Here is a 16,325-nt window from a genome sequence, read left to right as displayed (position 1 = left end):
CCCCCCCCCCCCCATCCAGCCTCCTCTCTGTATACACCGATACATCAAATCAGTCGATATGTCTTAAGGAAGGTTTTTAATCTAAAGCTGTTAAAGCAGGAGACCGAACGCCTGGAGTGGGTTTTTGTTAAGCTCTCTTGCTCAAGGACATTCCGACAGAAGGACCTGGCTGCGGTCAGAGGTTGAACTTGCTGCTGGACTGTCTTTCTTTCTTTCTTTCTTTCTTTCTTTCTTTCTTTCTTTCTTTCTTTCTTTGATCACCACCTTGTTTTCTCATTCAACCATAATGGTGGTCCGGTGCGTAAAAAGACGAGAAAAAGAAGGAAGTGTGAAACGCGATCAGTGTTACTCAGGGCAAGTTTTCTGCAAGATTTGAGGAATCTGAAAGTTATTTTTGCTCAGATTAAGAAGGAAGTGGTGCGCAACTTTATTATCAGGGGCTCAGCTTTATTTATTTATTTTTTCTTCTTTTTAAAAAGATGGGGGCATGCTGAAATAGCTGATCGCAATGGATACAATTTGGGAAAACCAGGTCTGAAATTGATTAGTGCCGGGCCGGTTTGAAGAGCTGCCCGTTCCATATGATGCATCTTGTAGGAAGCGATGTGTGTGGGACTTAGTGAAGGATTTTTCTTTCTCTCTCATTATTTTCCATATCCAGGGATGTTTGACTCACAGTATTATGCAATAATGGAAAACGATCACTCTGCGCCAACATTGCGCATCGAATGCCCAACGTTCTGAGCACATTAGCGTGCATATATGGACCATTTCCTTTGAATTTTCACCCCCCTCTTCATTCGAGCTCGTGTTAGTTCATGTAGTTTGGTTATCTTTAGGAAAATGTCAAACAATTTACTGGAAACAGTATGCGCTCGTTGGATTTGGACAAACGCGTCCGGCGAATATTTTCCAGCAAAACAATGTTTTTATTTCTTCATGTTTCATACTGAACATAACTACAAACTGAGTTCTTTTCTGATAATACCCTAATTTGTTTAAGTACATCTTGTATTAGGGCGCTCCAATGCTGATCCAGTTTCCTCACCGCTCATCCCTTCCATTAACAATATTTTAGCGCGTACGTACAGACGGAGACATCCTTTCAGTTTTTGAGTGTTCATCAGTCAAGCGATCAACACAACGCAAAGCTGTGGCTCTGCACCAAAAATAAACAAATAAATAAATAAATCCCCCCACAATCAGTTGAAACAATGACAACCAGAAAACCGCCGCAGCCGCGCCAGGCGTGCGTAAAAGCGCAACAGCCTCAAAAGGGAGAAGATGGGTCTGGGGATGCGAGCGGATCTCCCCTCATCGCGCAATGAAAAGCTCACAGAGAGCATGCTCCTAATAAACTCAGCTGAGGACACAGATATCTGTATTTAAAGGTAAAGCTGATTTATATTTTCCTGTATTGACTTCAAAGCTAAAAAAAGAAAAAAAAATCGAAACTAAACGACAGATTTTTATCCCTTCCGCGGTTTGGATGAATATGAGTTCAGAGAGAAGGGTCTGACTGGTTGGAGGCAGTGCCTGATTATTTATTTTCACTCCTATACCGACCAAGAAAGTTAGATTATGTTGTTGCTGAATTTTCACTTCCAAGGGAGACTCCACTCTGCTTTAAAATTTGAAAGAATTTTGCGGTTCTGAGCGTTTTTTTCCCCTTCAGGATTTGACAAGAAACAATCTGATTGGTCTCATTTTGTGGATCTGAGGACTTAGATGTCATTTTAGGCTCATTTATAAGATGATGAGTTATAACCTGTTCCCAGGTAATTAGGGTTGTTTGTAGAATTAGCAGATAAGAAAAGGACGACTTTTGCTTTCTTTAAATTTAAAATTTGATTTGATTTCTTAAATAAAAGAGGCACTCCTGTTTCGAAAGCAGCACAAATCTGACTCCTTTCTTCCCGTCTTTGTGAATAAAAAGTTGTTTGCAGGTCCAGGTTTCTGTGACAAACCTGCAGTTAGTTCAAAATAAAAACAGATATCACAGAATATCTACATGTGGGGTTGAAAAAGAAATCCATCTCTCCCCCCTAAGAGTTTGTTGATTAACAGGATCACAGCAGGAGCCAACTGCATGGCTTCAATCAAATGCATTCCGGAGGAGCAATTTACCCCCCTTACAAACACAGATTTTTGACAGTTTGAGTTACAGCTTTTTGTGAAAAGAAACGCCAAACTAAAGCAAAATCAGAACTAGTTTTCCAATCAAACAAGAGCAGCACATTAAAATGCATATCACAAAAATAGACGGAAAAGTTTGATTATTGGGGATTCTTGATCCCTTGTTGCACCAACTTAAAACCAGGTTTCTTACGTTTTCTTTTAAAACCTTTTATGCTTTTACCTTATTTTAAGGGTCCCTTGGGTGCCAAACAGTAAGAGATTTGAATCCACAGAGAATATTAAATCCTTAAATGATGTAAAAACAACAATCTACATACTTATGACTGCACAGTCGTCTATCTTATAGCAGGTTTCTTATTTCTTTAAGTTTGAAGTTGTGTCTTGTCCAGGTCCACTTATCTTGTTCGTGACATTCGTGCTTCATGACGTAGACTTGGCTGATTTTATTGTTGTTTCTTTAAGAAGTTCCCTGAGGTTTTTTTTTTTTTTTTTCTTTTTTTTTTTGGAGGACAGCTCTGTGACTTGCCCCCTCATCCACATTCCTATTACCTTGCTCTGCTTCACTGCAGACAGTCTCTGATTGCCCGTGACATGGTTTGCTGTGCAGATGAATGTGACGTGGTTTGTTATGGCCCAGATTATTGTTTAAAATCCAATCATAGAGTTGTGCCTAGTATGTGATGCGTGTTGCCCCCTATGGACCAAAAAACGTGTTAACAGGTACATTTGCTGACTTTTCTTCATATCAAAATCCCTCGGTTTGCTATTTGCTAAAGGTATAAAAAAGTACAAATTACTTGCTTTCTTGGCTGGATTTAGACGGAAAACAGAAAGAGACTGAACTAGGTGAGTCCTGCCAAAGCTGCTTCCCAGCTGAACGCACGTTGAACACATATTTCTATATTTGTGCTTTTGGCAGCACTTCAAGATGGGGGTTTGCTTTTGTTAAATTAAAAAGAAAGAAAAAAAAAAGTTAGATTAATACATTTGGATGCCTCATTCCGTGTACGTGTGCACGCGTTGATTGTGGAGAGGCTGCACATTAGCGAATCTTTGTATCTGGCACACACAGAAAGGAATGTCTAATTATCACGCTTTCAGCCGCAGCGAGCTCCTCTATTTGAGCTCCTGCTCTAATCGCTGTCTTTTCTTGTCATTACACCCTTATTTATTTTTATTTTATTTTACGTAATTAAAATGATCTTTTTTTTTTTTTTTGGGCTACGCCGGGGTTGTCTGTTCAGCGCCGACCCGGATGTTGAATGGAGGCTTAATTTAGCAGAAGGGAAAACAATGGCCCGACTAATGTATGGAAATGTTCTGCGAGAGATGAAAGCAGATTCTGTGAAGGAGTTTTACATAAAATTACCGTGTTTATGTTGAGGGGACAAGCTTGTGCCACTGATGACTGGCAGGATGAGGACGTCGCTGACGCACGCGGGTATCTAAATGTGGATTCAGGCCTAAATGGGCAACGTGTGGTCCTCGGATGGTGGAGCTCCTCCCACCGTGGTACAGTATTCAGAGTCGGAAGGACAAAAGGCCATCATCCCTTTTTTTCTGCCCTCCTTATCAGATGCCGAGTGATTGCAGAGCTTTACGATATGAGGTGCTACTGAACCGCTGCGTGAAGTGGCATTGATTGGAAAGGATGGGAGGAGGGGGGATTCCTCCTTAAGGACATTATCTAGCAGACAAAGAGAGTTGGATGAAACAAACCAGAGTAATTGCATTTGTAACAAAAGACTTGGAATTAGTGGAGCAAGAACTACTCGGAGCACTCGGTCAGCGTATTTCATCAACGTATGTGAATGGTTTCAGTGACGCCGACATCTATCTATTTTGTGGAAACAGTTCCTCGGCTCCGTGAAGTTTGCAGTCTGTGTGGATTCATCATCGCTCGAAGGAGATACGGTTTTTGTTTGCCCGCGTCTGTGTGTGTGCATTAGCGTTAGCAAAACGTCTCGTGAACCAGTGGGCAGATTTTAACGAGACTCTCGGAAACGAATCACCGGACAGACATCTACAGATGATTAGCCTTTGGAGTCAAGATGGCTGCCACAGCAAACAGATCTTAGCCAAGGCCTAAATGGGTATAGCTCAGCAAATTTGACAACTATTGGGCTAAAATTTGGTGTGTCTCTGGATGAATGCTAACACTTCCTACATGATCTGTTTTCAAAACTTCTCTGTTAACTATTGAGGTCAGTTTTGTCTGTCTGTTAGCAAAATATCTCATGAACCACTGAATGAATTTTGATGAAACTTCCAGAAAGTAGTCATAGGATGAACATCTACAACTGATTAACTTTCAGAGTTACCTGAAATTAAGATGGCCATTACAGCCAATCCAACTTAGCCAACACAAAAATGGCTAAAATGCAATCAAATTAACAGATCTTGTGTTAAAACTTGGTGTGGCCGTAGCTAAGAGTTATCCGCTATACATTCTTTGAGCATTCATGAAAGATCCCACATTATCATATGAGATCATGCATCATATTTTTACAAGGTTTGGCGAAAACAGTTATAACGCCATCCCTTTTCCACGGAAGATGATTTTAGTTTAAAATTATTGCACGAAAGGTGGCGGGCGGTATGCATTCTTTCAAGGAATGCAAGGGTTTTAATCTTAAATATTTTACTTTGCACTTGAAGAATCTGAAAAACCCAAATCAAGGAAAGAGGCCTAAATGTGTGCAGCAGCCGCTAATGCCAGTCTGTTGGAGCAAAACACAAGCAAGGCACTACTTTATTCTCATTCCTGAGGCAATCACTGCAGTCTGATGACACTGACACTCATGGTTCAGGCGCAATTCTCGAGTCAGGGCTCATGAATCAATACTCTGACATTAATTCAGGCCTGCGCGAGCAGATTTGTCTTCCACTCGGGACCAGCAGAAGCAAGCTGTAAACATAATGACCAAGTTTAACCTTTTAAGTTCGAAAACTTGTTAGCAAAGAAGGATCCCAGTGCAGTCGGCCCATGTGAAAGTAAAGCTTCTGGCTACTTGTTGAATTGTGGTTTAATGGGAATACTTTTTTTTTTAAAGTGTGCCGCGTTTGTTCTGCTCATTTCCCCACAAAGAAAGCTCGAAATCTTGAATCAAAAGACTCCTACAGCTGTTCTATCCAGCACAACCGGTGCACATTTGCACCAGTTCTGAATAACTGTGACCAAGAATGTGTCATCCCTGGATGTTGCACATCTTTTATGACAAATCCCTTCTTTCCAACCTGTAGGTTGTGACGCATCCTTTGATGTTTTCACAATCTGCACTTGAAAGCCTGATAGTTTTTTTTTTTTTTTTGGGTTCCAGCTGGAAACTGACATGTGGTGTTCTGGGCCACATCAAAGATGGATGTAGGCACTGTGACATCATCCACTGGTGTTGAAAATGCCACTTTTAAAGCTTTAAATTTTGCAGTGATCATCAACATCTGTCACCATTCTAGGCCTTTTTAGTAGCAAGCAAATGGGTGTTCGTCTGGGAAAAAGTCACTCCAAAGCAAGCCTGCAAAATATTATTAAAATGCTTTGACTTTAATATGTTTCATACAAGACAACAATAAAAATAAGTTACCTACAGTACGGTTTTAAAGGGCCAGTTTCACTAAATAGACCAAGATTGTTTTTAGTACAGTATTTATTGCAGCTATAAAAAATGGTGATTGAATAAAGAAGCTGCATTTGATTTTTTCCTAAATTACTTTTGGTGTCAACCCAATTCAAGAGATAATCCATTATCAATACAAACAAAACTGTGTTCACTAGAGCAGCATTATGGATTGAATAATAAAAGCAGACTTTGAAAAACATTTTTCCAATACATGTCATTTAAAATGTTTTTTCTAAAGCTTAGCAGTTGCTAAAAAAAAAAACCTAATGAAAGCAAAGCTTGTCTTTTCCAGGTAAATGTTTATATATGTGAGGATTAGGATCGGATTTAGAATTTTTAAACACTTTAATTGCCCATTAATCTCTGTTTAAAACATCTCCCACAAACTGTTTAGGTTTCTGGAGTAGGTCTGAAATAGTTATTTTCAAGACTGGAAGCTCGTAAAGTTTTTTTGGTATATGTTCGGACTACAGATAGTTTGTTAAAAGATTATTTACTGTAAACCAAGTAGTAAATTGCAACTAATCTGATTCCTGTGACACCACACCTGGAAATGGAGTGCCACAGTGACTTTTATTGTGATACAAACACACACACATGATACTTTTCTGTAATTTGTATGTTTCATTATGTGCAATACAGCATTAACTCATACTGCAGACCTGGCAATGGCTCACAGCACCATTTGTGTCACTAAACCTTGAAAATTACTCTTCGGGGGGACTGTGAGGCCTTGCTTTTAATCAAAACCTGTCTTTGTAGTGGCACTGCCTTGCAGTCAATAAAGATTTGTTTGTAGTTTAGAGGCATCTAATGGAAAAGAACTTTAAAGACCTTCAAAACACTGTAATCTGTGTACCCATCCTTATTATTCATGTCACAGAACAGCATTTTCTTCTTAATCAAACTGGATGCACATCGTCCTTGGCAGAGCAACTTCACAATATTGGAGTTCTCTCTTCCCAGCATTGTTTGTCTGCACAGAACAGTAGCTGCATCACAACAGCTCCACCAGCCGTTGTTGCACTGTCCTAAGGGTCTCTTGAGATTCTCTTGAATGTGTTGCGCACTCCAAAAGCCTCAGGTGCTCCTCAGACCTGACGTTCATTCCAGCATTAATGCCGGGCTGCCGTTCCCTGCTCTTAATTACTCAGAAACCGAGAGCCAAAAATTTCCAGACTGCCACTTCAGGCTTTTGGCTCAGCCGTGTTTTTTTTTGTTTTTTTTTCGTTCCACGAAATTCCACGGATTTGACTGAAACAGTCTGCCGTCACGTGGGCTTGACAGAGACAGGTTGTTGTAAATGCCAGCAAAACAAAAACGGCTCTTTGGTGGGACATTGAAAGAAATTAAAGGCCTGAAATCCCCTGTTGCCTTACGTACCTGACTTTTAAACTATGACAAAAAAGGAGGTAATTACAGTCATTTTGGTAAAACCTCGTGAACAATGCTACGCACAATCTCATGCAAGATGTCTCGAGATGTGTTCGCTTTTAAAACATATGTTGAGGATAACTCTCAGCTAATAATAATAATAATAATAATGTTGATCATCTGTGGCAGCCATCTTGATTTAGGTTGTCTCTAAAAGTTAATCAGTTGTAGACGAACATCCAGCTATTACTTTCTGAGAGTTTAATTAAAATCTGTTTGGTGGTTCATGAGATATTTTGCCAACAGACAAGCAGGGTTGACGTTAAAAGTTAATCCGGAAGTTTTAGGCAAAGATGTTGTGTAATGTGTAGTGGTCACAGTATGCTTTGTAATTGACTCTGAGCTGCTATCACACCAGATCTTAGTTTAATATCTGTAAAAGTACCTGAGTTAGAGCCAGTTTTATGTTTTTAAAGGTCAGTTGGTTGTGGCAGCCAAGTTGAATTGGACTGACTTCAAAAGTTAAATCAGTTTTAGATGTATACACACACACACACACACACACACACACAGACAGGCAAAAAGATAACCATGTCACTTTGGCAGCAGGTTATATTAAGGCTAAAGCTTCTCTATCAAAAGAAAGAATTCATATTCACACTCAATTGAGGTACAATGGAAGCATTTTCATAAGAGTCTTATTATATGGAGAAAAAAACTTGAGGAAAAAAAAGACATACAGCAAGATGGAGATTTCTTTTCCTTTTTAATAGTTTACTTTGAAATCTTCACAGCAGGAGCAATAGCTCCAAATGGTGTCGCAAGCTCTTGTCCCGTAACTGGCACAAACATGACAGAGCGCCTTAATATCTCGCTGAACTGCTGCAGATGCTGCTTGTGTGGGCGTATTTGAAGTAGCCCTGTGTGACTTTTGCTTCTGGTTGGCCAGGAGCACTAACAAGCAATTAGCCAACAGGAAGAGAGCCTGGTATTTCAGGGGACGAAAGGCAAGGGTACACAGTCATAGAACTGGTCTTTGTTTTATTTTGATGGAAGAACTTGATTGTTCTGGGAAGAAAAGAACTCACTATAGATACAAAAAGTAACTGAAAGTTATTTAGAGAAACGGGCAGATGGCAACAGGAAAAAAAAAAAAGAATAAAAATAAGTTAAAAAATAAGTAGAGATACGCATATTTTTCTCTATACTTCGCTAAGAGTTTTGTTAATTTGCCACATATTACACTACAGTTTTTGTGATGCATTAGAAGTAACCAGGCATTAATCAATTCACTTTTAAGTGCAAGTGAATGGAGTGCCAAGTTGATTTCTTTTGAATAGGCAATAACAGTCAAACTGTCTTCCTGGAGGTATTGCTGTCCTAATTGCGGGTCTGGCAGAAGCTGATAAAGAGGAATGGTCGCCAAATTAAGGCGTTGTGCGCTTGATGTCAATAATAAATCTCAGTTCTCGTCACAGGGATTTTCTTGTTCTGCCTAGATACTGTTTATTTTGTTCAGCAGCTATTGGTTGCATAGCCATAAAATATTGTTGGCGCTTATGCTAACAGGGGAAATCGTATATTAAATTATAGTCAGTCAATTAGCAAATGTAGGCATGCAACGCCAGGACTGAACATAGTAACGTTGTACCTGCCAAATATGATCATGTCTTTAAACTCAAAAACCATAGAATCAGGTTTATAGTCAAGCACATAACTGCATCATAAATACTGTGTAAAACAGTTGAACTCGTTGGATTAGAGCTAATTGTTTATGATTATTGATGGTTCAGCCAAACTGTTTAACAATTCAACTTCCTTGAAGAAATGCATATCGCCTGCTGCCTTGAATGCGAAAGTTGGAAACAAAGATCTTGTATAGGTAGCACTTTACTGGGGTCAAATTATGAAAATCACAGCCTTTTTTTGTGCGCACGATTTGCGAAACTGTAACATCCTACCAGGCTTGGTCCGCTTTGGACTCACCTTAGCAGATGTCCCCCACAAATTAGGATTTAATCTACCAGAGTACACTTTTAAAATGATAATGAATTAAATAGCTGTAGCCTCCGATGTTTTCTGTTATATTGAAAGCCTCCATAAAGGTGGGAAAATACACTTTAGAAGTCTAGAAGTTCAAAAAGGAAAGGTTCCATGCCTAGTTTGAGATTTTATTTTGGCAGAAAATATGTTGTAGATATTTTATAAACATGTTCAAGTGACAAGACCCTGAGTCTCTGCCCTCATGAGAAAACTGAAAACACCTGCAGAAGTTCGAGACATCTTTGAGACTCCCTCATGAATGTTGTTCACCAACTAATCACCAACAGTCACTCAGTATCTGTGAAGCTGACTGAGTTACAGCCATTTTTGTCCTTGTTAAAGTTACTTCAAAAGACATAAACACAGCTTTCATGGCAGCTAAAGCTGTGTGACTCATAAACCCAAATATTAGGAGTTTTGTATGAAAGTATATTTGTCTTAAAAAATTGGTGCTAACTTGTTAGCTTCTCTGTCTCATGATTCCCTTCTACAGACTTGTCTGATTGCATCTATTTCATTCAATTCCCTCCAGCTTACCGTTTATCCTCTGAATTTACTCCAAATCCACCATTTTAGACTTCAGTAGACAATATAGAGATAGTGCATGACCTAGTTTCTCCATCTATTGATCTTGCCCTTCAAATCTCCTGGACAGACTGACCATTGCAATCCGAAATGGTGAAAGTTACAGTCCATCTGTGAGATGAAAGGCTCATTGGAGAGGTGGCTCTAACATAAAAAGGACCTCTTCACAGTTGATCTAGCCACTTGGCAGGCTGGGAAGGTGAGCTGGTTAGAAGTTACTCAACCTTTAAAATGAAATAGTTCAGTTTTTAATGACAACAACAACGACTAAGCTTTCCTATCTAACAGTCATGTAGGACACACTGGCATCTTGGCATGACCAATTTTGAGAGCATGGTGTGCAAAGAATAGCCACAATTTAACCAATATCCTGACAAAAGTTTTGAATTTACTTTAAACCAGGGAGCTAAACACAGCACAGAAAGTAAGGAAATTTGGGTTTGGTCAAATATTCCCATAAATACAATCCCATATCTCTACAGTCTGGGACCTAACTCTAATTCTGTCCTCCAAGATGACAATGCTTGCCCCTACAGAGTGGGCTCTATCACAAACTACCTCCAGAATTTGGGAGTGGAGAGAATGGAATGACCTGCATGCAGTCTTGAAGCATTGTTACAAGAAATAAATAGTCAGCCAAACACAAATTTCCTTACTTTTTGTGCAAAGTTTACATGGACAACCAGCTATGTGATTAAAGGTTCAGCTAAGTCTGGAGGTAGAACTATATTTTACATTTAAATTAAAACCTTTTTGTTTTTTTTATCTCAAAAGATACATTTCTCAAGCTAATCTAAACCGTGGTATAACTATGCTGAAGATCAGATTTATTTAGTGGTTACATCTGCTTTGCTTTAGCAAAAAGCCTGAAGATATAATTGTGTCAGTACAAAGAAAATACACTTTGTAATATCCTTTTGGAAACACATGGAAGGTTTTCTGAAGTTCAGCCTGAGGTATGTGCTTTATTATCAGAGCTTTATCGCACTTTGAGATGCAATTATCCACTGTTACACGTTTCATAATTCAACAATACCTCATCTGTAAGTATATGAAAAGATTGTTCATTTTATTGTCTTTCCTATTCATTATAGAAATTAACACATTGTAACCAGTTCAAGAAGGTAAATTCAACACTACTAGTGAAACACTGGAGCCTTGGATTAGCCATTCATCCTTTTTCACAGACAACAGCAGCATATTTTCCACTCCGTTCCTTCTCAGGGCTTGGAAGAAGGAAAGAGAGAAATAAATACAACAGAAAAATTTGTCAAGACAGCGTAGAAATCATCAGAAACACTGAAACAGTTACACTCTTGACATTCCCAGAGAGACAAAAAGACCATGTGTGAAATCGAAGCTGAACAAGAGCTGCCTATGAGACAAATGACTTGACATGAAGCTCTGCGCTGTGTACACACTCAACAGATTAACACAGGCTCTGACCCTGGATAATGGGGATAAAATCAAAGGGTAAACATTCGACTCTCCACGAGACACTGGAGTACAAATTTAGACATCTGGTGGAAGAGTGCTAGCTGCTATATGCATCTCTTCTTTCGGTTAATACTAATAAGTTAGCTAATAATCATTGTCTGTCAGTGTTTTCGCATTGTGTCACCTCTTCCTTTGCGAGCTAAGGATTTGTTTAAACCTTAAGTTTATCCTTTATCCACTCTTGCTTTTTAACGCCCCTAAACATTATAAACAGTGGATACCTTTTAAACAGTCAGCCAGTTCAATTTTTACTGACTCTGTCAAGACTGTCTTTTTAAACGTAAACTTGAGAAGAAGCCCAGATAAAGGTAGTAAATACCACAGACCTGCTTGAAGACATTTGGTGGATGTCTGCCTTTTTTCCTTTGAGAAAAAGATGACAGTCCTGTTTTTATGATGCCTTGGGGACAGTGGAGGAAGTCGCCAGAGTATGCATACATACAATATTATTTGGGAGATGCAGAGGAAATAGGTTCATGACAGGCTTCTGCTGGATAAACATGGTTTGGTTGGTAAAGAGAAAACGTGGCCTGAGATCACATGTGTGCTCTTTGAGCGCAGGGTGACTGAGTCATCTGAGACCTGCATGTCTCACCTTCCCTTAGGGTTCACTATAAGAAGTCCGTGGACGTTGTGTTTTATCCCAAGCTTTGTACATAGAAGTTGTTTAGTTTGACATTCTCAAACACAATCCCTGAAGGTCTGTGTAACTCTTTCCAGGTGAATGATTTGACATTTGGAGGAAATGCCAGCTAGAAGGAAAGTGGGCAAATTTCTTAGGTTGTTTGAGCTCGTTGCTTGCCTATGTGCTGGGAAACTAGTAGGGCTTCTTGTTTGCATTCGGCTGTGGTCACAAGCTCAGGTTTGGTACATTTTACACACCCTCTACCTTTTTTTTTTTAACCTATCTGGCTTTCCATTGAGCTGGCTCACCGTGTCAGAGCGAGAAATGCTGTTATTTGACTTGACAGGAACAGGAGTGCTGACAGAGTCCAGAGAGTACGCTGTATGAGTGGAACACAAACAGACTGTGGGATAGAATCACCGTGTGAGGCGCCCGCCGCCCCCATGTTCACACTCTCTGATGGCCTTTTTTGACAGCACTCTCACAAACAAAAGGAAAGCAGAGACACATCTGATCCTATGAAACTACTTGAAGATTGAGAAATAAACACAATGTCCAGGTCAGTTTAGTGGCTCTGCTATTACAATTATGTAAAATATTAATTTTGGATTATCATGTAGTGTAAAAGTATTTGTCTTGCTTGTATCTTCTGTGAAAACATTGTTTTTGCTAACCTCCAGTACTTCGCACACTTATGATTCAGTGATAAAATGAACAAAAGTGAGAGAAGTTTGGCATCCTGCAGGCTCCACATTTTCAAATGGTCCACACCTATTTAGCTCTTTTTAAATCTTGTTTAGGTTCCACAAACTTTCCACTTATACATAGCTCTCCCTGTTATACATTGCATAATATATATATATACACACAGAAATTTTAACTCTTTTAAAAGTCACTTTAATAAATACAAGGGTCAATGTGGGTTTTTAAAAAAACAGCTGTGCTTTAAATATTGGGAATTCTTTAGAATCCTCTTCATCTCCACACAAATATGATCAAAGGAATATGTGTTTTTTGATTCTACATCTCTTAGACCAATGGTGTTCAATTCTGGTCCTGGAGGGCCACTAACCTGCATGTTGTAATTGTTTCTCTGCTTTGACACACTTGATTTCAATGAGTGAGTGAATAACAGACTTCTGCAAAACTTGGAAGACCTGCTGAAGAGCAGGGAAATAATTAAAACATGCAGGACAGTGGCCCTCTAAGACCAGGACTGGGCATCACTGTCTTAGACTATCTGACAGTTCAAACAGACCAAAGGACTACATCAGGTCTAATTTTAATAGGCAGGAAAAGATAAAAAAAAAAAAAAAAAAAAAAAAAGAGTTCAGTCAGTACTGACTAAAATTTCCAAATGTTAAATATTCCATATTTTATTGCACATTTTAAAACTTGTTTTTAAAAGCATTTACTTGTGTGTTTCTCATTGACCCATTACTGCATTATATTATGTACTTGTAAACTGACAATTTGACTTGTACATCAATTAGAGAAGGGTTCATAGACTTTGCTGCTTTTGTTTTAAGTTAAGTCGGTTAAATCCTTTAAATCTATTTTTAGTCAAAATAATAAATAAAGCTAAAATTAATAAACACATCAAGGAGATGGTTATTGAAACAACCCAGACAAGCAGGCTGGGTCAAGACTCCAAAAATGGTTTAACTAACTAAATGAAGGTAGCAATCACTAAAAAGAACACACTTCAACTACAGGACATGACAAGACGAGCAGAATGTGGCAAAGAGATCAGGGGTTATAAGTACCAGTGAGAGTGATTACCTAGAAAGAGCAGCTGGGCTGATTATCAAATGCAGAGCAGGTGTGAAAGAAGAGCTGAAAAACAAGGATGACTGAGGGAAGTGATTGGTCAGCAACAAAGACAGACTGAACTACAAACACAACTGAAAACACACAGAAATACACAACAACAAAAAGAAACTCTACAGACCAGAAACTAAGTTACAGGATACTGCAGATAAGACATAACAATATATAAAAGTAATGAATTTTAAAGAAATGCCATTACAGAGATATGTGGAGACTCCAAAGAGCCTTAGATAATCTAAAACAGAGTTATAGTTTTCTGTAAAATGACCTTTTGCTCTTCACAGTGTAAAAAAGTCTCAACTTTATGTTGTAATTTGAAGAGTTGATTTTGTTGCCTGGCTCTAAATGTCCTCATGCAACTCATTTCCAATTAGTGCTTTATTGGATTCAGGTGAAATGGAAAGGTCAACGAGTTTGCTGAAAGCACATACAGTGATAACATTGATTTTTAGGATTGTATCCGTGTGCAGGTGGCTAATCAGAGTTATTATGGCGTAGTCACTAAAAGGTCAAATTATTTATAGTTAACCTGAAAAGTTTATTGTATGTTTACAAAGAGGACAAGAATGCCATTGGCTTTAGGATCCTTAGCATATTCTTCTTCACTTATTTTCTCTAAATCTTATTGAAATTTATGCTGTATGTGTTGTGTTGTGTTTTATCTGCACAGGGTCAGGGTTGCGTACGTATGCGTAATAAAAGATTCTGGGTGGTATTTTATTGTTTGTTTTTTTTTCAAACAATCACTGATTATGAATTATTCCAATCTTGGTATATAGTATTTTAATGACAGATAAGGGGTTTGTCGTATTTCAGCAAAAGCTCATGAATCCAACTGTGATGAATAGGGTCTGTAACATCCTTTGGGCTTTCTTGACTTTCCTTTTAAGTTTCATGTGGGATGTTAATTACAGCTTAAACTTGTACTAATTTGGAACAACAGGAAGCAAAGCATGGGGTTCACAATTATAGGCAAGTATTTGTGAACAATTTTTTTTAACCTTGATGAATAGCTGCTTTCAGATAAGCAGTCAAAGGGTTTGCTGTCAAGGTTATGGGATCTGTAGAGTTCACTGAAGGAGAAAATGCTTAAATTTAAATTTTCACTGGTTACATTTATACCACAGAGATGAACGCTGAAGTGTCATAACACCCATCTGGCCATTGATGTTGATCAACCTTATATTGTAATATATTTGTGGCATATCATCTGCACCGACTACTGTATGTACTTCTTCATCCATCCATCTATTTTCTGCTGCTTATTTGTGGTCAGATTGTGGAGGCATCAGCTCCATGAGGGAAACCCAGACTTCCCTCCCCCCAGCGACACTCTTCAGTTCCTCCAAGGGCATATCAAGGCCTGAAAGGATACATCCCCTTTAGCAAGTTCTGGTTCTGGCCTGGATCTCCTCCCAGTTAGAGTTGCCTAGAAAGCCTACAGAGGGAGCCAACCTAATCAAATTTCCAAACCACCTTAACTGACTCCTGTTGATGCAGAGGAGTAACGCCTCTTTTCTGAGCTTCCCCTGGATGACGGACCTTCTCTATCCTAGCTCTAAGGCTGAGCCCAGCCGCCCTATGTAGGAAACTCAGTTTAGCTGCTTGTATCCAGAATCTTATTTTTTGGGTCATGAGTCCGACCTCATGACTATAGGTGATGGTTCAAATGTAGACACAGACTTAGCTCCTTCTTCTCATATAAAAGAGCAACTCCCTCAAAATTGCAGACGTGAACAAGAATCCCAAGTACTTGAACGTCTCCCCTCGAGGCAGAGGCTCACTCTGTTGGTCTATTCCTCTGCATTTAGTTTAACATTTAAAAACTTATCATTAAGATTTGTTTTCCATATATGGCCGTTTTACCAATATTTCCCAGTTGTTTTAATGAAATACTGGCATTCATTTGTTTACTGACAACCTTGCATTATTGGAACTTGATACGTTTACTACAAAGATGATTTCCCTCAGCTCCCACTCAGACATAGGAGCTAAAACAACCATTAAAAGGTAGTTAAATGAAGTACAGTTTTTTGTAAATGCCAAATCTGAAGCAGCTCTTTGTCTTAGTGCTTTTCTCAAGAACAAATAAAAAAATATATATTGCTGACTGAGGCTAATTATTATCATCTACATGATGAATAAGTGACTTTATTGAACTGTAAGCTTGCTAGATGTCAGTGGGGCCAGGAATAGAGACTAGATAATAGGAGAAAATTTGACTTTTTTATGTAAGCGGAACAAGTGGAAAAGAAAGCAGATTTTTCCTGTTCAGTGTTTTCTAATGATTGCTTCCAAACCCAGACAAAACTGGAAGTATTTTTTTCTTCTTGAATAATAAATGGGATACAAAACACGACCTAATGCCTGATGATTAGATGGTGGGATGTTAGTCACATAATCTAACATAAACAAAATGCTACAGAGTCAGAGATGTTTCTGCAAAAATCAAGACATGCGGAGCACAGTTCCCGTCTCTGTGTAACTGGGTCTGTGACTGTTCCCTTGGTGTCTTGTACAACACTGGTACCAGAACTGCTGCCAGTAGAGGCTGCATGTATGACAGAACCACAATCAGCTATTAATCTCACACACTGTCTGCAGCATCCCAT

General features: G+C 38.9%; 1 protein-coding gene across 1 annotated transcript in view; it reads left to right on the top strand.

Annotated features, from left to right (window-relative positions):
- chrm2a (cholinergic receptor, muscarinic 2a) overlaps positions 1 to 16,325 on the top strand; it is an 89,365-nt gene that overhangs the window by 770 nt on the left and 72,270 nt on the right. The gene's annotated exons all lie outside the window — the stretch shown is intronic.

This window comes from Kryptolebias marmoratus, linkage group LG18 (assembly GCF_001649575.2).
Source record: "Kryptolebias marmoratus isolate JLee-2015 linkage group LG18, ASM164957v2, whole genome shotgun sequence".
Lineage (NCBI taxonomy): Eukaryota > Metazoa > Chordata > Actinopteri > Cyprinodontiformes > Rivulidae > Kryptolebias > Kryptolebias marmoratus.
This window is presented reverse-complemented; position numbering and strand designations above follow the sequence as displayed.